This window comes from Sciurus vulgaris (genome assembly GCF_902686455.1).
Source record: "Sciurus vulgaris genome assembly, chromosome: 12".
NCBI classification, from domain to species: Eukaryota; Metazoa; Chordata; class Mammalia; order Rodentia; family Sciuridae; genus Sciurus; species Sciurus vulgaris.
In genome coordinates this window covers 22,198,048-22,219,701 of record NC_136473.1, presented here as the reverse complement: position 1 = coordinate 22,219,701, position 21,654 = coordinate 22,198,048, and the positions used below count along the sequence as shown (strand labels likewise).

The 21,654-nt window shown below is 41.0% G+C and overlaps 1 protein-coding gene across 27 annotated transcripts in view; it reads left to right on the top strand.

The window, feature by feature from the left end:
- The window catches only part of KIAA1217, a 796,647-nt gene that overhangs the window by 702,939 nt on the left and 72,054 nt on the right, over positions 1 to 21,654 (top strand). Inside the window, exon 1 of one of the 27 annotated variants that reach the window (XM_079106267.1) lies at positions 1,726 to 3,886. The exons of 25 other annotated variants lie outside the window; for them this stretch is intronic. The gene's annotated coding sequence lies outside the window, so the exon portion shown is untranslated. Of the gene's footprint in view, positions 1 to 1,725; positions 3,887 to 18,959; positions 19,778 to 21,654 lie in introns of those variants that run through there. One more of the 27 variants, XM_079106269.1, reaches the window with a different exon arrangement.

Genomic DNA, 21,654 nt, shown 5'->3' with positions numbered 1-21,654 from the left:
ATTTGCATCGTTGTTTTTCATCTCTTCCTCATGGAATATTTTGCTGAGAATGTTCTGTAATGCCGGCTTTCTTTTTGTAAATTAATTTAGCTTTTGTTTATCATGAAAGGATCTTATTTCATCATCAAATCGGAAAGTAAGTTTTGCCGGGTATAAGATTCTTGGTTGGCATCCATTTTCTTTCAGGGCTTGGTAAATGTTGTTCTAGGCCCTTCTTGCTTTTAGGGTCTGGATTGAAAAATCTGCTGATATTCTTATTGGTTTCCCCCTGAATGTAATTTGATTCTTTTCTCTCGTGGCCTTTAAAATTCTGTCTTTATTTTGTATGTTAGGTATTTTCATAATAATGTGCCTTGGTGTGGGTCTGTTGTAATTTTGTATATTTGGAGTCCCATAAGCCTCTTGTACCTGATTTTCCATTTCATTCTTCAGATTTGGGAAATTTTCTGATATTATTTCATTGAATAGATTGTTCATTCCTTTGGTTTGTTTCTCTAAGCCTTCCTCAATCCCAATAATTCTTAAATTTGGCCTTTTCATGATATCCCATAATTCTTGTAGATTCTGTTCATGATTTCTTACCATCTTCTCTGTTTAGTCAACTTTGTTTTCAAGGTTAAATATTTTGTCTTCAATGTCTGAGGTCTGTCTTCCAGGTGTTCTATCCTATTGGTTATGCTTTCTATGGAGTTTTTAACTTGGTTTATTGTTTCCTTCATTTCAAAGATTTCTGTTTGTTTGTTTTTTTTTTTTTTTCAGTATCTCTAACTCTTTATTGAAATGATCTCTTGCTTCCCATATTTGCTCTTTTAACTGTTGATTGGTGCGATCATTTAATGCCTGCCTGCATTTGCTCTGTCATCTCCTCATTCAGTGCCTGCATTTGCTCTTTCATCTCCTCATTTGCTTCCCTGATTGTTTTCATTATGTACATTCTGAACTCCCTTTCTGACATTTTTTCTGCTGTGCTGTCATTGGGTTTTATTGATATAGTATCTAAGTTTGTTTGGGACATTTTCTTCCCTTGTTTTCTCATATTGGTCAGATGTCAGTGGGATTCTGAGATATTGCAGATTTCCTCTTTGGCTTATAGTGTCCCTGTAGATTTCCAGTGTATCACCTCCCATCCTTCAGTAGCCTGAAGTCTTGGAGGAACTTGATAATGCAGTGCTTCCAAAGAAAGCTGCCCCTAGCCTGCTACTGGTTCCAGGGCTGGGGGCTGGCTCTTTGCGGAAAAGCTGTTACTGGGCCGGTCTGCTTGGAGGAGCTGGCTGTAGATCACGCCTGCCGCCAGAGGGAGCAGGGCTGCTTGGGGAAGTCTCTGGCTGCCCTGCCCTGGTCCCAGAATCCGCCTGTGGGCCGGGGCCTGCCGCTGGGTCCAGGGCTTGGAGCTGGCTATGTGGGGAGAGGCTCTCACTGGGCGGCCTGCTCCAAGAAGCTGGCTGTGGAACGAGCCTGCTGCCAGAGGGAACAGGACTGCTTGGGGAAGACTCTAGCTGCCCTGCCCTACTCCGAGAAGCTGCCCCTGGCGGGCCTGTAGCCCAGCCAAGCTTCACCCAGTGGGAGAGACTCACCCCACAGCTCTATGTTACTCCGAGTCTCTCAATGCCTCCCCTTCTTGAATTCTGGGTTCTGGAGCGACGGGAGACGCAGTCACCCTCTAGTTCGCCATCTTGGAACCCATAATCTCACATTCTTAATTGTTTTCTTTGTTGTGCAGAAGCTTGCTAGTTCAATGCCATCCCATGTATTAACTCTTATTATTTCCTGAGCTTCAGGGTCCTATTGAGAATGCCACTACCTGTGCCCATATGTTGGAGTGTTGACCTTACATTTCCTTCTAGGAGATGCATAGTTTCTGATCTAATTCCTAGATCTTTGATCCATTTTGAGTTGATTTTTGTGCAGAATGAGAGATAAGGGTCTCGTTTCATTCTTCTACCTGTAGATAACCAGTTTTCCCAGCGCCATTTGTACTAGCCAGTGCATGGTTTTGGTACCTTCAAGGATCAGATGACTCGATAGGTGGGCTTGTCTCTGCATCTCCTATTCTGTACCATTGGTCTATGCGTCTATTTTTATGCTAGTACCATGCAGGTTTTGTTACCATAACTCTGTAGTATAATTCGTGATGCCTCCAGCATTGCTTTTTTTGTCTTAAAACTGCTTTGGCTATTCTAGATTTTTTATTCTTCCAAATCAATTTTTCTAGTTCTGTGAATCATGCCATTGGTATTTGGATGGGGATTGTGTTGAATCTTTTTAGTAGTTACTGATGCACATATTTTAAGTTCTTTTACAAACTCTCAGCTTCCTGGAGGCCAGAGCCCCGTTTCATTCATCTTCCTGCTCCCTCTGGCTCTCTTCAGTGTCCTTGTCCTGAGCAGATTCTCACTCAGTATCTGAATGACAAATGGTTCTTACTTCAGCACTCTCCTGTCCAACTTCCTGCTAATACCTTATCTACTAAGATCCATACAATGATCTGTAAACACAGACATTAGAGGTTTGCAGCACATCCCTGGTTTATCCTGGTATGGGTTGCTGGCCCAAATGAGAAATAAGAGTGTCTACCTGATTCTAACATAATTCCCCATTTCATCAATACGATTTGATAGCAGTTAATCAGGAAGTTTAAGAATAACAATAGGGGGAAAGTCTGGATTTGTCAGACTGTAAGTGATTGTCAAGAAAACATTTATCTTTTTTTTGGTGGGGGCAGTGGGTTTTAGGAACTATATCCATTGATGTTAAAAAGTAAGTTAAGTACCGGTGATAAATCTACATCATATAGATCATGTGTTGCTGTGTTTATGACTCACTAGGACAAATCTTGCTTTCAGATTGAGTTTGTAGTCAGTACTTCAAATGCCTCCAAACTTAAGAAATAGGGGCCATGGTTTTAGGACAGACAACTTCACCCTCTTATTACAAACCTTCACTGTTTCTTTCTCCCATCTCTTGAGAGCCTAGTCCCACTCTGGTCTAGTCTCTCATGGGAGATCCTAAAGATAATGGTGAGCAAGATAGGTGTGGTAGCTACCTGCCCAGAAGCTAATCTTTGATGATATAAGCACAGACATCTTTTTAATTTTCCACATCAATGCCACACTATATGAAATCCTTGCCTAGTGTTTGCTTGAGTTGACACTCCGGACCTCATTAGTACACATGCTAATATTCCTTTTCTCTTGCGCCTCTCTGACATGCAAAATGATGATTCTATTGCTACTAATTAGAAATGACTTCCTAAAATGATTAGCCGTCAAATACATTTTAATGCAGTGGCTGTCTAGAACCCAGCAGATGTTTCCTTCTTCCCTCACTGCTCCCAGTTATAAAGTCTGATTTTTTTAGGAAGCAAGAAGGTAACATATGCACATCTGAGATACAGCTTCCAAGTGATACAAATCCTATCTTTCTTGCTGCATGACTGCCTGCTTTTCCATGCACTTTTTTTTTTTGTCATTGAGAGGTTATGACAACATGAGCCATATTGTATTTATAAACATCACGTGTTTCCTTGATATGGCTTGCAGTTTCTGCCAGACAGAACACATGGAAGAAACACTTCTTGTTAGCTCAGCATTGGTTTTAGTTATGCTGATTTCCGGGACAGGAAAAATGCCTTCCTATTTAGATTTAACTTTCATAGAGTAGAAACAAAACCTCTGGATGTCCGTGAAATGGTTTTAACAAGGGTGGATACTGCTCCTTTAAACCACATATTTTGACTAAAAGCTTCCTTCTGTAAGAAAACCAAGCCTGGCGTTTAGTCACCAAGAAGACAGGCAGAGCAGGAAGCATTCGAGAGATGGGTGATTTCCAGGTCTCTGCAAGTCTAGAAAGTTTTTTCTAGAAAATAAAGGTCCACGGAAGATGAAAGGTAAGAACTGTGTCTTTATAACAAAATGTAATCTTCCAATTTTTTTTTTTTTTTTGTCACGCTCTGGCACATTACATTCACTCGAGTTAAGCCTTCTGTATTCAAGTTCAATTCAGTAAGGAATTACAATTGAGGTTTTTATGTCAACTTCATGCACTCTGCTTGGAAGGAGACCTCTTTGTTACTGGCGTTCATCTGTTTTTAAAGATCCACTGAAATTACACTGGGCTGTCTCCATTCCACAAATCTTGTGATCTAGTTTCTGTTTAACCTTATAATTTAGAAAGGGATTTAAAATGTCAATGTAGTTTGCTTGTACAGAGCCCATTGATTTATGTGTTTTGTGAGTTTTCAGGAAGATGTTGACTTGCGTTCAGTTTCTGAGACAAATGTAGAAAATTAGTACAAATAGGGAGGGGAATTACTATGTGTCCTTTAACATGCAGGGATAAATTATTTGGTCTTTTTTTTTTTTTCCTATGAAAATCTCTTTCAGTTTTTAAATAAAAATAACCCTTTTATCTTGGTTTTAAAAAATGTTTAAAAGAATTATCAAGTTAAGCCTTACAAAATAATATTGAAAACTCCTACAGTTTATAAATCACAGACTTGAGTCTGTTACACCAGGTTTAATGATTGCCTAAAAAAAATCTTTGATAGAAATCATGTTGATTGAAGTAACTATTTTGTCTTACTCTTGCAGTAGTTTGTTCACAAACTATCCAGTGACCTTTTATGTCCGTTGGTTTTTCTTTTAAGGTACCTGTGTGCGTGCTGCTTATCCATATTCTGGTGGATGTCTTTATCCCAGTCTATAGATGAGTTGATGTACATGAGGTGTTATTATCCAATGTGATCTCAATAACAGATCTTTTTTATTAAGTCATAATGATAACCTTATAGCATAGTTACTATTGTATCCATTTTAAGATTGGAAAACTGAGACTGAGAGAGATGAAGTAGCACACTAGTAATAATAAGTAGCAGATCTGGGGTTTAAATCCAGGCTGATTCTCCATAGCCCCTGTTTTTACATCCCACACTGCACAGCCTCGCCAGTAGCTGATGCTTACAGTCTGGAGTCAAATACAGATAATTTATCTTGAGAGTAATAACAATAAGCAAGTAATATTGGAATTGACTTTGAGATAAGTTATTTTGTACTTTTTAGAATTTATGTTTGCTTAGATCTGGGGCATCTAAAACCTTGGACTGTATAAGGCGAATTATTTATCCATGGACTTGGTTATAAGTTAGTGAAATGAAAATAGTGAACATCAGATAATGTGGAAATAGCAAAAAAACACCTTGGGTAAACTGCTCATTTTACTGCTGAAGCTTTTATTGCTTTTTTTTTTCTTGCTTTGTGTGCTGCTCACAGTTCATTTAAAATGTGTTGGGAAGAACAAGACAGGGAGCGTATTTGAGCTTGATTTGCAAGTGAGAAAGGGTCCTTGAATGGAGACTGACTCAATGTGCCCCCCTGCCACCCTTTCAGGAGGAGGTCAGGAGAATGTTCCAGAAAGTTGGAGGTGCAGGTTCTAGGGTTAGGGCAGCGAGCTGAGCGAGTCACCTCAGGACCAGAACTTCACCTCCAGCATTCTCTTCCCACCCCCCTTATGAAGACTGAGACATCAACTAAGCAGCAAAAATACCCTCGTGATTTGCGATGCAAAGTAATTACTGCCAACAGCATCACCAGGCGATGCAGCTGCTCATCATAACACAGAATTTGGGCTTCAAGATCAAGTCAACTTGCTTCCAACCCCACTTCAGCATAAATCCCAGGGTTAGCTAAACAACCAGCACAGCTCAAGCAGGCACTTGGAACAGAGAATCAGCAGGTATCGGGTGGGGTTGGCTCCCAAGGAGTTCCCAGACATCACTGGAGTGTGAGAGGGTTTTGCAACACCCATCTGCCCTTTGATGTTCAAGCCACACCTCTCTTCTTTGCTCTTATAAATAAAGTTGTTAACAGAAATGGCCTTTGACTGGGAACATATGTCCTTGTATTTTTAAGTTGTATCCCTTGTACCTACAGGTCGTTATCTGGCCATGATCTTGCTTTCCCAAACCATACCAAATTGTTCCCTACCACATCAGCTGAAGCTCCCTGGGTCCAGAGCATGCTTCTGGTTGACCATTCTTTGCTTTATGCTTTTCCCAAACTGTCTCAGGTGAGCATGTGTCATTTCATATAAATTTGAGAGTGGAGGGAATCACATATAAATCTTGAAAGAGAAAAAAGTGTTTTTTTCCTGCTGGTAGCACAGTTCCTCCCTGGCATGCTGTTCCCCATAGGGTAGCAAGCTCTTCGCGTGCCTGTAATTTTCAAGAGTGACAGACACTCTGTCTGCTTTTGAGGAAACGGAGCAAGCGACTTTAGATTTGTGACTGAGCAAATCTCCCTGACTTCTATCATTGATGCTCCTTCAATGAACAGACTTGACTTATTTAGTCATTGGGCTTCCGAGGTGGAAAGAGGATCTTAGGTGCCATCTTTTATAACCCATTGTAAGATGAGACCCAGGAGGTTCAGAGTGGTTGAAGAGATTTGGTCAAAATCATAAAATAAAGCAGGGCACAGTGGCGCATACCTATAATCACAGGGGCTCAGGAGGTGGAAGCAGGAGGATCACGAGTTCAAAGCCAGTCTCAGCAACTTAGGGAGGCTCTAAGCAACTTAGAGAGACCCTGTCTCTAAATTAAAAATATTTTTTTCAAAAGGGCTGGGGATGTGGCTCAGTGGGAAAGCGCCCCTGGGTTCAACCCCCAGTACCAAAATAAATAAATAAATAAATAGCAAAATAAGATAGTGACAAAAATAGGACTATAGCCCAAGCTATTGGTCTGGTCCCCAGACCAGCCCCTTGTCCTTATCTAATGCCATGTCAGCCTGTTCCTTGCTTTCGTTCTCCCTTCCAGGCCTCGAGGTTCGTTTGCTCGATGGACTTAGGAGAGCTGTGTATTTGACTTCTCTTTGCCTTCCATTACCAAAGTCGAGAATTGCCAGATGTTACCTCTCCTCCTGAAAGCAGCTCAAGTCTCACTCTTTTTAGGTTATCATCCTAAAAAAGACCCAGAAATCCTGCAGTAGGTCTAGAGTTCAGTAACTGAAAATGCATGGACTTGCACCAAAAATAAGTGCATTTTGAACTAACTGAATTTAGATTATCCAGTATTTTTATGGAAGGAGAATAGGCCATCAAGTCAACTGCAACAACAGCAGCTGCTTCAAATTATGAGATACTTTGAAGAAAACAAGGTTGGCTTAACAAAGTCATGTAGTATTATAGTATTATCTCTAAATATGAGTTTCTTTGCTGTGTGAAGTAGCTCCTACCATCACTCTGTTTGAAACTTTAATGTACTAAAGCTCAAACTATTTTCTAAGTTGTTCTTCACTTGGAACCAATGATTTTTAGGTGACACGGAGAAATGCAGTTATTAAATTTTAATAATTGTATAATGTTGTTTTTATTGATTTTTGGAAGGACACACAAAGAGCCTGAGAGTGAATGAATATTGTTGTTTCTGTTGCACTTAAGGAGAAAAAGAAAAGTCAATTTAAAATTGACTTAAAGAGAATTGTTAAATAGGTGTTAGTGCAACTGGCATAAGGATGTGGCCACAATGGTGACAGAATCTCATTAATGCTTGAAATGCAGAAACTGAGGCTTTAGGACAAAGCCCAAGTTGAGGGTTCTTGGAGGGGTGGAGGAAAACATTTTTAGTGTCAAAATCCGTCCAATTCTTCTTCAGGAAGTCTCAAGACCTCGGTGTCTCATTATTTGCCACAAAAGAGGAGCTATTCCTTAAGTCATTTTTTTGTGCAGATTTATCCATTGGAGGCCCCACCGGATACAAGTTGTGAATATCCAGTGTGTCCTTTAAGGAGGCGGACCTGTCCCCACTGTTAGGCAACACAAACATATTCTATATTCCTGAACTAGACAATATGTTTGACTCGTTTTGTTGATTGACACATCTACTTGATTTCATTGTCTTCTTTTTTTTTTTTTTCTGTGACATCAAAGGTCATGCTTTTCCTTGCTGTGACTTTACTCTTTGAACCTGTTCCTTTTCATTTGCCTTGGATAGAGTAGGAAGAGCCTCCAAACAAAGCCCCAGATGGCAAGAAATCACCATGATATCCGCAATGGGTTATCGGAAATAACAGAGCATGCTTAAACATCGGTGTGCATTTTTCACGAAACACTCCACCTCTAAGGCATGGCATTTGTGACCATTGCCTGATGACGTCATCTGGACTACATGGCTGACACCCTGTAGTAGTGACTAAAGGAATATTCTGCATGCATATCCACAGAGTAGATACCATTTTTCCTTGCCTTTTAAAGTAAATCTAAAAATATATTTCCTAGCAGCTGTGTAATTGCAAAAAGAAAAGAAAAAAAAATCTGCTCCATTGCAGCGTAATTTACTCACCAGATATCTACAGGGTTCAGACCTTAACGCTTTAGAAATTTGCTGCAGATTTTACTGTATATATTTAGACCAAGGAGCCTATTAGCTTGTGATCTGAGCGAACTTCTACATTCTCATGAAAATGAGATCCATGGCACTGTTGGCAACCTAAGGCTGTAATTATGTTAATCTGACCATTTTAAGACTGAAATATGTTGTTTTAAAATGTTTCCGTGTTTTTATTATTCACAACAATGATCTGAAGAAATTTAGCAAAATGCTAATAAGTTTCTATTCAGTACCCCTTTGTGATTAGAGCATGAAATTGAGTCCAGTGTGGAATTTGTATATCTTTTATTTTGACACAAAAATATTCTTAGAAATGTGCTTATATATAAAGTCAATCTTAATATAAAAATTGCTTAAATTTTGTTTTTAAAATATGGTGGATATATATGCAATGCCATCTCAGCATAAATAGTCTACGTTTGCATTAGATCTCTACTTTTTGTCATCTACCCCAATAATGCCAAGAATCAATTTATTTTTGCCAAGAATTTATTTTGAGCAATATTATAAGATAAATGTTTTTCTATCAAGAACTAGCCCAAAATGCCAACTCTATGCTTTGAGTATAAATGTGGGATGTGTCTAGAAGGGATGATAATCGTTAATTCCGAGAACATCCAAAAACTTACCTTGAACTAATTGAGCTTCCTTCTCACCGACTACAAGCTTTATTCTGGCCACACGTAAGTAATGACATGAATTCTCTTTTCATTTCCAAAGAGATCTCTCCCAGATGGTAAGATGGGAAGGGGAAGAGAAAAGCACAGATAAGGATAATCGATCATTTCATACGTATTATAAATCATTGGCATTTGAGTCTACTTCTTGCCATAATGGTATGAAATGATTGGGGAATCTTTTAGAGAGCTAGGGCTAGACTCAGAATCGTCAGTTGATTTGGGAATGGAACCATGAAAAGTGTCTTCTCAGATGTGAGTTCATGGCATGCGATTGGCCTTTTGTCCTCAAGGATGACATCTATGGTATAAAATACTGCAAGGTGTTCTCACACTAACTACATTCACAATTCCCATCCTTTCCTCAGTTCTGGTGCTTCAAGAAGAGAATGTGTCATTTTCTTCCTCTCCCTAGGAATACATTCAAGTGGGTGGTATTCATCATGTTCGTTTTGTTCTGCTCACAACTCTTTGAGTAAGTGCATGAGTGTTTGTTGGTGATGTTATTAATAATGTATGTGTTTTACACATTTCTACACACACAATAATGTGGTGATGGTTTAGCCCATTTGGCATTCATGGCCCCAGAAGTTTAAGTACAAAAGGTATGCCTGGAACAACCAGCAGAATCCGAGGCTCAGAGAAGGACAGGGTCAGGACCACAGTCAGGGTGGTAAGACTACTGCCAATGAGCTCCTACAGAGGGACTGAGTCTTTTGGTTCATAATCCTGTGCTTGTCCTACCACCACGCTCTTCTGTCTTCCTTGAGTACTAGGGAGGGAAGGAGTAATGATTAATGAAGATTATCATACCAACAACAATTTTTAGAAATCAATTTGTACATTGAAGCAGAGGGTCACTAAAGCAGAGTCGAAGAAGCCTTGCTGTATGAATCTGAAGAAATACCCTCTATGTATTGATTCACATCTTCTTATCATCTCTGGAGGAGATAAATTTTGCCCAGTGTTGCTTTTCAGAAAAGAGAAGAAATATATAGAAAAGATAATAAAGGGGGGTTTGAGCCGTGGGGGAGATGAGCTACCTTCAGTTCAGCTTGGAGCATTTCTCTTTGAAGTGGAAGACAAAGCCTTTTCTTCACATGCCTGGCCTCGTGTGGGGCAAAGCATTCTTGCCTGTGGGGGGTGTGGGGCAATTTGGGAGGGAACCACTAGGCAGTATCACCTCCTTCCTGATGTGGGCATTTTGTCATATGGTGCTTGGCTTCTCTCTGTGGAGTCACTGGACCTGGAACTCTCTGCTTGGTTTCTTATGAGTTACTCTGTTGCAGGAATGCAGGGCTTCATTAGAGAGTAGGAATGCTCAAAGGTTTGGCAGTTTGTTGTTGAGATACAGGGAAGCAGACCTAGTCTCTAAAGAGGGTCCTATCAGTGTCAGAGCCCAGTGGGGACAATGGGACTGACTGATGACTGGCTAGACTTCCCTAGCCAGTCAGGACAGGGCAGGGCAGGGCAGGGTGTGGGCAGAGATGCTTGCCAAGCTCAGCCTCAGGATATGCACGACTCCCAAACTGCTTGTCTTTGAGGCTGTTATTTATCCAAATAAGGCGAAGCAGTGGTTTTGCTAACCATCTCAGATTTCCTAGCCATGTTTGCTGGCCGGCTGACTTGATATTTGAACTAAAAACAAGGGAAGGTATTCCTTTGAAATGGAGTGCTGTTGTGAAGTTCACGCATATCCCAGAGTCATTGTTTGGAAGATATGCTTTTACCCCACATTGTAGATAGCACTAATATGGTCGGGTCTACTTCACCCTTCTCTCATGACCCTTGTAACAATCAGTGCAGATGTCTTTATTGAGAGAACTCTGGACCTGGTTTTGGACAGAAATCATACTTATCTTCAGTGGTCCTCAAGCCATTGCCCTTCTTAAGAGCATTCAGAGAAAGTCAGACATCCTCACTGACTTCTTGACACTAGAATGCAAGATGGCCCTGTCCTTTCCTGGGTTCTGGCCCTGTTGTTTGACTTTGGAGAAGACACTTGATGTCTCTGGGACCCAGTTTGTTCCTTTGTGAAATGGTGATGATGATATTTATTTGCTGGGAATAAGCTGGAGATTAAATGAGGTAATTCTGGAAGGCATTTGGGAGATATAATATTTCATTAATATTTAATATTTTTAGAGACCTCCCCATTTTCGTCTTCTCCTATTCGATTTAGTTGAAATTATTTCCTGCTGGAGAAACTTTAGGTAATGAAAACAGTTGGCACCCAAAGGTGAATAAGGTCACCCTCCTGAACTAGAATTTAGCCCAGAGGAGAATGGAGAGCTCACCATGAGTTTCTAGTGACTCCACATGGCACTTTTCCTCTACTTTTTAGAGCGACAGTTCTCAAAGAGTGGTTCCTGGTCCAGTAGGGCAGCATCCTCTAGGGACATGTTAGAAATGCAAATTTTGGGGCCCCATTCAGACTTCCCAAATCAAATACTGTGAATGTGAAACCGAGTAATCTTTTAACAAACTCTTTGACTGATTCTGATGCACACTGAAGTTGGAGAATCACTGACCTAAACCAACTTTCTGGTGGTATCAGGGGTCTCTCTATTCCCCTGGGGCACCTGGTCTTCCCTACCTTCTATCTCTGACCATGCCTTACTTCCTGCAAGAATGCAGAAGAAAGGAAACTCTATTTTACCTACTGAAACGCTACTCTTAATCCATGACCTATCCAAATCTCACCTCTTAAGATTATTGCTACTCAGCTGACTCAACCAGAAGGTTCTCATTCTCTGTGAACTCTAAGAGTATTTGTCTCTCATTAAAATGGTTCTTGCTTCGTCTTGTTTTTTGACATTTATGTCCATGCCTTAGTTTCCCTACCGGAATGTAAGCTCTTCAAAAGTAGGAATGATGTCTTAAAGATCTCCTTACTCCCAGACCAGCCTTACCCCTGGACTTGTCGTAGTGTAGGTTAGTCAGCTTTGCATCACTGTGACCAAAATGCTAGACAAGAACATCTCAGAGGAGGAAAAGTTGATTTTGGCTCATGGTTTCAGAGGTTCAGTCCATGGTCAGCTCCTTTGCTTTGGGCCCAAAGTGAGGCAGGACATTATAGTGGAAGAGAATGGTGGAGGAAAGCTGCTCCACTCTTGGCAGCCAGGAAGCGGAGAGATAAAGGCACCAGGAATAAAATAAAAACCCCAAATTCACGCCTTCAGTGACCAATGGAGGGCCACACCCTACCTCCCTGTAGTTACCACCCAGTGCACTAGTCCTTTTAAATTATTAATTCATCAAATGGATTCATCCACTGATTAGATTACAGCTCTCATAATCTGATCACTTCACCTCTAAACATTCCTACATTGTCTCACATATGAGCTTTCTGGGGACACCTCATATCTAAACCATAACACAGTAGCCACTCAGAAAATATTTCATGAACCCTCAGACTCTTATAATTGGGTTGGGCACTTAGAGAAAGTTTTGACCAAGCTTCTAATTTATTGGTAAAGAAACTGACGTTAACACTTGAAGCAGATTTCAGATTCCATGAGTCCCCATTGATCTTCCTCCCCCTCCATTATGTTGCACTGACTTCTAAGAGACATACCCGAGGGAATTCAGGGCCACGGGTCTGGTCCAAAAACTAGCAGGTGCTTTTGTGCTGTCTGTCACAGACTCCGACTCAAACCAAGGAAGACAGATGGATTTTCAAAGGCGTATTCATTTAATTTATAAACCTGGCAGCTCTTAGATTTTTTCATAACTAATGAGTACTGGGGAAGTCCACTTTTTTACTCGTGAGCCTTTATAACACATAGCTTTAATTCCTAGTCTGAGCCATAAGGATTTCCTCAGATAACATACTCGATATACCTAGGATACCTGTGGAATTTCTTTTGGTTTTGAAGGTTACTTTAGGAGTGGGACAAGTGGCTCTTCTTAATCCAGGATGAGTTGGCACAAGGGCTATTTTAGCTTGACACTCCATCATTGTTTTTTCATGTTTATTTTGAGGGAAAATTGAACTAAAGTGATTTGTGGGTTATTGTCTTCTATTTACCCTCTGGGACTCTTCCCTCACACATTCCTTCGATTCCCTGACACACTGGCTGATATTATTTAGCCAAATATCAAAATAATGACACGGTGAAACACCTTTTATTGGAAGCCATCCATGATGTCTCTTTAAAAAATACTCTGCTAACACAGCTCACCTTGCGTTATATGTTAGCTCTTTTAAATGATAATAGAAGTAGCATATATCCTACTGGGATCGATATAAAGAAAGAAATGGAGTGAGTCCTGTAGAAGGGCTAAAATTATAACCTCGGTCATCGGAGCTGGTTCCAGGTAAGCTGTGAGGAAAGCAAAGGAAGGTGCAGGAAGACCTGGGAGGGACAAACCTTACCAGGTGGTAAGAAACTGGGACTGCTTGAGACTGCCTGAGGCTATGAGAAATGAGTTATTGGAAGAACAGGAGTCCTGAGAGTGAATGAGCATCTCTGTCAACCGTGGTTCAAAATGTACAATGGCAAATTTCCAGACTAGTCCAGTCATAGGTCTTTAATTCTATTCCATTCTGATCAGTGTCATGAAATTTTGTGCCATCTCTACCCTTTTCCAAGGTGTATATTATTCCTTTGTCCAGTGTATCCACACTGTATACACTACCCACCCATGAGTCACCTGTAGCAATTCTCAGTTATCAGATCAACTGTCAAATGTCATAGTAATTGTGTTTAAGTAATCTTCATTTAATTTACTGATAGCCCCAGAGCACAAGAATAGAGATACAGGCAATTTAAATATGCCAAACAGAAGCTATCAAGTGCTTCCTTTAAGGCAAAAGGTAAAAGTTCTTGATCAAGGGAAAGAAAAAAAAAATATGCTGAGGTTGCTAAGATCTGTAATAAGTTAATGTTACTAGTCGCTTACCAAGTCAGATTTATAAAGTAAACCTCATTATAAATATGTATGTAAGGAAAATGTAGTATATATATAGGATTTGGTACTAGCCCCTAGTTTCAGGCACCTATTAAGGGTCTTGGATTATATCCCCCAAAGATGGGGAAGGGTACGTTCTTGGTTTCCAAGTTGGCATCTGTCCTTCATCAATGTGTTTGCCATCATTTTCTCTAATGGGCCCTGAAAACTATCCATCCTTTAAGCTGCAGATATAGAATATAAAATTCTATATAATCATCAACCCATATGGTAACTTTTGATCTGTCATGTCATCAAACCAAAAAAAAAAAAAAAAAAAAAAAAAATATATATATATATATATATATACTTTTGTAATTCTCACATTGTCACAATCATGTGAAAGTTCTGTAGTGCTGAATCTAACTTCATTCACTTACAACATAATCAGCTTGATCAGTTTCCCTAATGAAAAGAAAGATGGGCAAAGGGCCCAGAGACGGACACCTAATACCTCTGTCAATGGTTAATGCATCTCCCAGAAAGGTCACCCAGTAGCACAATTGGGTCATAATGCTAAGGAATTTTAATCTGATATGTCCCAGATAACTAGCCCATGAGTAACCTGGTGTCTGACTGAAGATAATATGTATGTATGTTTGTGTATACACATACACATATGAATAACTAATAGCGATGTAATGATATCTATATGGTGATAACTTATAAGCAATGTATAATTACATAAATATATGTGAACATGATATACATAAGCACAATATTTACTGATATATCTATTAGTTAATTATAAAGTTAATTTTCACCCAGTTTCAAAGGTTCAGTCCATGATCCTCCAACTTCATAGCTCTGGGCCCTCCATGAGGCAGAACCTCATGGTGGAAGGGTACGGCAGAGGAAAACAGCTCAGGACATGACAGCCAGGAGACAAAGAGCTCTGCTCACCAAGGACAAAATAGAAACCCCAAAGGCACACACCCAGTGACCTATTTTCTCCAGTCACACCCTACCTGTCTATGGTTACCACCGAGTTAATCCATTTTAGTGGATTAACCCAATGATTAAATTATGTCTTTCATAGTCTGATCATTTCACCCCTGAAAATTCTTGCATTGTCTCACCCATGAGCTTTTGGGGGACACTTCATATCTAAACCATAACAGGGCAAGTATATAAAACCTTGTAAGTATATAAAACTCTTAATAAACTAAGAGACCAACTGGATACTTAGATGCCATGCCCAGGAAGACATCCAGAGATTCTTTTCCTTTGCTGTGACAATCCAGACCTGCGAGTTAAGCAATGGAGGTACTTCTCAGATGGTATTTTCCATGTTATACACCAAAGTCCAAGAATAGCATTGCCCTTCAGGGATCCTGGCTGGGAAGGCACTGGGATGTGATTCTCTGCAGACACTCAGTGTCCTGGAGGACACGGCATTTCACAGTGGTAGGGGGAAGTGAAGTAGTGGTAATCCTGGAACTGAGGCTCTTGCTATCTCACGGCAGTTGCCCCCCACTTGTCTGCAGTTTCCCTTTCCAAGTGTCAGTTCCCTTGAGCACAGTCACAATCTGAAAATATTAAATGGAAAATTCCAGAAGCAATTCATGAGTTCCAAACAGCTTTAATTACAGCATATTGTTGTAATTGTCCTGTTTTAGTATTGTTGTTGTTAGTCTTATAATAGGCCTAATTTGTAAATTAAACCTATCGTAAGTAAGTATGTTATAGGAAAAAAACAACAGTATATGTTTGAGACTTCCACCATTTAAGGGTCTCGGAATAAGGGGGGACTGCTGTACGTCCTGGCTGCCAGAAGTTGGACAAGGTACTTAACTCCCCACACTCCATTTCCTAACCATTCAAATGGGGCAGAAACACCTGTCATAGGTATTTCACTGAGTTCTGGGGGCCATGAAACAAAACTGTAACTGAAAGCACTTTGCAAACTGCAAACTGGTGGGTGATTATCGGTGTGTTTTCACGGGAGGCGATGTATAATTACATCAGTATATGTGAGCGTCAGACACATAGCATAATATGTACTTATATTATGAAATAGAATAAAATCACATGAAAATAAATGAAATCACAATTAAAAGCACTTTGTAAACTGCAAACTTCTGGGTGATTATCAGTGAGTATTTCCAGAGAGGAGGAGGCATCTAAAATTTTTTATACAATAAGAAGTGTTATAAGTAAATAAAGCAACATACTATATATTGTTGATGAGTTAAGTAGACTTTTTGAGACCTATCATCAAAAGAAAACATCTAAGGCACTGAATAGCTTGAGTTTGGTAACAGATGATGTACCAGAAACAAGCTCAGAAAATGCTAAAAGGGAGTCAAGTATACAAGGGCTATTTCCATCCAGGAAATGGGTGGATATGCAGAGAAGGAGATAAGAAATGAGAAGGAGTAGTTGGCTCCATCTCTTCCAAGTGGTAGAAACAAGATGTGATTGTACAAACTGTAACTATTTTAGGTACAAAAGGAGGTTGTCCTTGGCCTGGAAAACACAGGAGTAGCCCAGTGGAAGGTCAAGTATCTGGGAGAGAAAGGCTTCTTTCTTTTATCTGTCCTGTGACTGGCATAGTTATTGATTGTGGGTTGGAAGTTGAATGATTTATTTAATATCACTTCTTTATTCTGTTCCAGACCAAGATCTTTAATCAGTGTCGGGCATGGGAATGCTCCGCCAGGTCTGGCATTGGAGGGCTCAGCAGAGTTTTCTGTGTCAAAATATTGGTGGAAATTAACTCTCCTCTTAAATGCACCCATCAGCTGACTGGACCCTCTCTTTCCTGAGAATTCAATAATTTTGGCAACAGTCTGTCTGCTGCATGGCTAATAGACATTCCATTTATGACAAATGAAACATTTAATAGGTTAATAAGACTTCACAAACAACCCTCTTTGCAATTTTAACAGCATAAACAAGATGCATATGAAATGTTTCCAACATAATAATCACTTACTTTCACAATATCATCATTATATTTATAGGCACATTTTGGATTTTCTCTTAGCATTTCTCTAGTTTTTTTATTTTTAAGCCAATAAAGAAATGAACAAGAAAGGGGAATTAGGAATAAATTTCATAATACTATTGGCTTTCCCAGAGCATAGAAATTGTTTCCTACTGAGGTAATGCTGAATATTTACTAGCATGTCCTTTCTTAACACTAACTCAAAAGAAATAAATTGCTTCCACTTTCCTTATAGCCTTGGTCAATGAAAGGAAGAGGGAAAATGAATAGCAGGGCACTTTATGCGCTGCTGGGAAAGAGTAATTTGACAAGGCTGTTGCATCCCAGGGTAGGCAGGGCTGAGAAGGGTCTGGTGAAGTAATCAGACCAGAGCATGGGGTTGTCGGGAGTTGGCTGTATGCAGACTGAACCAACTTTTTGGTAAGAAGTGAGTCTGAGGAAGCCCTTCTCTGGAGAGCACGCTCCACTCGGGTGAAGCCGGTAGGTCCCATGTATGGCACCAGGATATTGCTGGGGAAATGAGCGTGTCTGGTTCATTAGCTGCTACTCTGGGGCCTTGGGATATTGAACTTCCCTTCTCTCTGGGGTGAGCTTCATGCTTACTAGAGAGCATTTAACTCATCCTGATTCACCGCAGGATTGGGCTGGCTTTCAAACTCCTGACAGTGAATTACTGCCCTTGTAATGAGGAAGCCATGCCTGCTCGGTGCAGACAGCACCCTGGAGCATTTTGAAAGTGAAAGGAAATTGCTCTGAACAGGGCAGGAAGGAAGAAGTGGGAGAAGTAAGCCAGACCTCCTCTCACATGGCACCCACTGACTCACGTGCTCTCGGGGTCAGAGAAGCCACTGCTCTCTGGGGCGGAGAAGCCACTGCTCTCTGGGGCGTATGACATGGAATAATATGTCGAACACGGCGTGATTCATGGGTCAACAGCACGGAGAGGTCACAGCTTCTGTTTCCTGGTGAGGGACGACAGGGCCCCAGATCCTTCACACACAGTCCTACATGTTACAGATGGCAGGTCAACAGAACCCCCAAGAGCCATGCTCCTTAGGGCCCCTCCTGCCATAAAACGGGGACCGTGGGAGACATGGCTCCATCATTCCAGGGAGGCAGCCCCTGCATCCGTCTGCCTTCCTGGAAAGCCCGCGTGTGACTGGGGAAACAAAACCTGCCAAATGTATACCAGATGCCTCGGGGGCCGATAGCGTGTGCCTCCCGTGACCTGGTGAGAAATAACAAACCCTTGCTGATTAGATTTAAAAAAATCACAACAAGGGTTTTCACATTCCTTCTACTCTCCCCACTTCTTAGGTGGCATCTGTCACAACCACTTCATCCAAATATTGTTTCTAATGAGACATCCTGGGAGGGAGGCGATGTCACATGCCCCATTTTTCCCTTTCTTTAATGGCCACGAAGCCGTCCCGTGGCAGTAAACAGTTTCTTTAGGAAGCCGGCAACACAGACTGGATTCGGACTTAAGAGACGTCATGGAATTCTTTTGGTCGGCAAGAACAACCTCCAAAAACCTTAAAATGTTTGAAAAATGTACAGGCCGCCCAGAGCGTGGTCGTTGGGTGTGGCATGAGGCCAGCCCAGCATTCAGAGCTCCCTGTCACAGCCTTCCCAGTTGGAGAGCCACTGGGTGCCACTCAGTCCCCGAGGGCTCAGAAAGCATGACGTTGATTAAACACAGCCTACCTGCAAGCCAAGGAAACGCTTCCGTCTCCCTCACCTTTTGCCAGCTCTGTGTTAATACCTGTCCTCGGCTGAGAGCTGCACAAACCACTTCTTGTTGTAGAGACGCACTTCCTCGTCCCGGCCCCCCTGGGAGAGTGTCTGTGCTGACAGCGAGTGTGCAGGGGAGGTCTCTGGAGAATGCCCTGCCTGCTCCTCTTCCATCTTGCTTGGGTGGGGTTGCTGGGCTCCGGTGTCTTGCTCCTCTTTGAGTAGCTGTGGCTTCCTTCTCTTGCCTTCTCATTTCGATTGCAGTTGCTTGCCTGCCGGGCGTTGTGAAGGTCTGGTGAATGGCTGCTACCCAAAGTTCAGCTTAGTAAAGCCAGGCTGGTTAATTAATAGACAGCCTCCTTATCGCCCATGTTTTCCCTTCAGCATGATGAAGCAGGGGAAGAGACTCGGGTTGCCTTCACTCGCCCATTCCCAAACTTCAGAAGTCTGGCCGCAGACAGAATTTGGGGTACTGGTCTAGGTTTTCCGAGCAGCACCCTTAACAGAAAAGTGATCTAAGAGTTGCTCCTTGGAAGTGATAGGCAGATTGGGTTTTCTGATGGTTTTGTTTGTTGGCTTGCTCGTTTTAATGATCCTGTTTGACTTAGGGAGAATTGATTCAGTGAGATATTCTTGATTTAACCCATTTACCTAAGTCTCTCAAGACTTCCTTTGCTGGTGTGTGTTTTCCCTGTAAGCAATTGTTGAAGGACTGAGTCACCCGTGCGGTAGCCCGTGGTTGGATGTGGGCTGAGGTTATTCAGTGACTAATTTCCAAGGGGAGGAGAAATTGGCTTATCATGGGGAGGGCTACTTTTTACCCATGCCTGTGGCGGCTCCACTCCGAGGACTAGGTGAAGTAAATGGTCTTTGCTGGTTGTGGACACTCACGCTGGGGAACGTTTTAGGATCTCCGCGTCCTCTGTGTTGATTCCGTCAGAAGAGGAAGCTGCCTAAGATATCTGAGAGTGGAACTGAGAATTTAGATGAAGCCAGCAAACAAAGGGATCACATAACCGGGAGCTGAGCCAATGTGCTTTTTTCACAGCGTAATTATACAGGTGGTTTCCTGAAGAAAAAGTAAGTGGCTTTAATTCTTCCAGGATCAAAGTATATCATAAGAATCCTTTTCTCCAGTTACTTCATTGTGTGGTCTTATGGAGTGGTATGTTTACGAATTCTAGTCTTGCAAGGGTGGGGTTTGAAATGCAATAAACTATACATAATACTCCCTTTCTGCAAAGCATATATCTCTGCATTCTAAGTGTTCCACAGAGAGACACAATTACATGAGACAGCTTCCCCAAATGATTGTTAGATAAACATATTTCATGCTAGATTTTTTTTTCCCCCCAGAAACAATTTTAAGGTGTTCTTTCTTACCTTCAAGAAACTTCTAAATGAGTGATATTTTTGACATACAGGGCTTTGGGGAAATGAAATATAGCTGTATATAAAAATCCCTAACTCAAACTTCAAATAATTAATTGGAAGCCATCTAGGGTATTTCCTAGACTGTTGGAAATGTAGGGCAAACAGCATGTTGAACCGAGTGTTATAGGCAGAGACAATAGCCTTCTACCCGGGTCCACAGTGACGAGACTCTGGAGGAAATTTTCCTCTTTATAAAAACCAGAAGGGCTCAAACAACCAAGACACGTTAGTGATTTGGGCAGTAATGGAAAGAAGGAAAGATGAAACCCCAGAAAATCATATGAATGAGGGAGAATAGTCTGGTTCCTACCCTGCCAGAAAATTGAATGCATTCTATCTGAGCTTAGGTTCAGGGGGAAAAACAAAACTGTATTGAATTCAGAAGAATCATTATTTTGTGTTTAGGTCATCTTTTTCTTGCTATAAAATGAAATTATTTAAATCTCACAAATTTTCTAGGAAGAAAGTGTCAATGATACAACATAGCCAGATACTTTTAACTTCCTAAGAGAAGGGAGATGATTGCTAGAGACCAGTGGCATAAGAGAGGTTGATGGGAGAATAAATTCAGATATATGAAGGTGAATGGCAATTCCATATGTGTCTTCAGACTTGTGTGTTTTGTGCTTTGTTTATTTATTTTACCTTGTAAGCTTAGTATCATTTTCTCCAAGGAGGTCTGACTTTTTGACTACTAGAACAGGAAAACCTCAGTATGTATTTAATGTCATGTCTTTACTCATTACCCAGAGAGTTAAAAAGCAAAATGAAATAAAACTGCATAGGTGTGTCACTCTAGGAAGTATTGACATGGGAAGAACACCAGCCTGAAAGGCGGGTGTTGTTTTAAGTTATGAATTATAAGACTCTTACTCATTATCTGCTTCAATCAGACGAATACCTGCAAAGTCAAGGAAGTCCACTTTTTATTGGACTAGCAAGTGGCCTCCTTGGGAGATCACACGGAAGACCTGGAGAAGGTTCTCTCTTATCATATTCCAGTACTTTGACACACCCTAAGAGCGAGTTGTCTTTGGTCCATATCTTTTGGTGTAGGAATCCAGGGTATTTCATTTTAAGAGTTATTCTAGTTGTAGGCTTAAAACCTATTTCCCAAAACTTAATGGGATAATCATGTCATTGTCTTCTTGGGCTCTGGAGTCAAGGATGAAATTATTAAAACTGTCTTAGGAAGTCAGTCATCACTTGGCAAACCAACACGACCATTCTGCCAGAGGCTTCCAATTTCTACATCACTTAATTGATAGAAACATTGATGCTCAGAGCAGCTGTTCTCTCATAACTGAATCCTTATATTCAATTCCATTATGGATAGCTCAGAGATTTATTCTGTGACCCTGGTGGATGATGGCAATATTATTTTGAAGTGGACCATGTAGGGCCGATACACAGCATTACCACCAGGTACACCATGCCAATCGCTGTTGGCCAGGATCATCCTCACTAGCTGAAGTCCCATTGAGCTTGATGGGTACCCATGCCATACTGAATATTGACTGTTA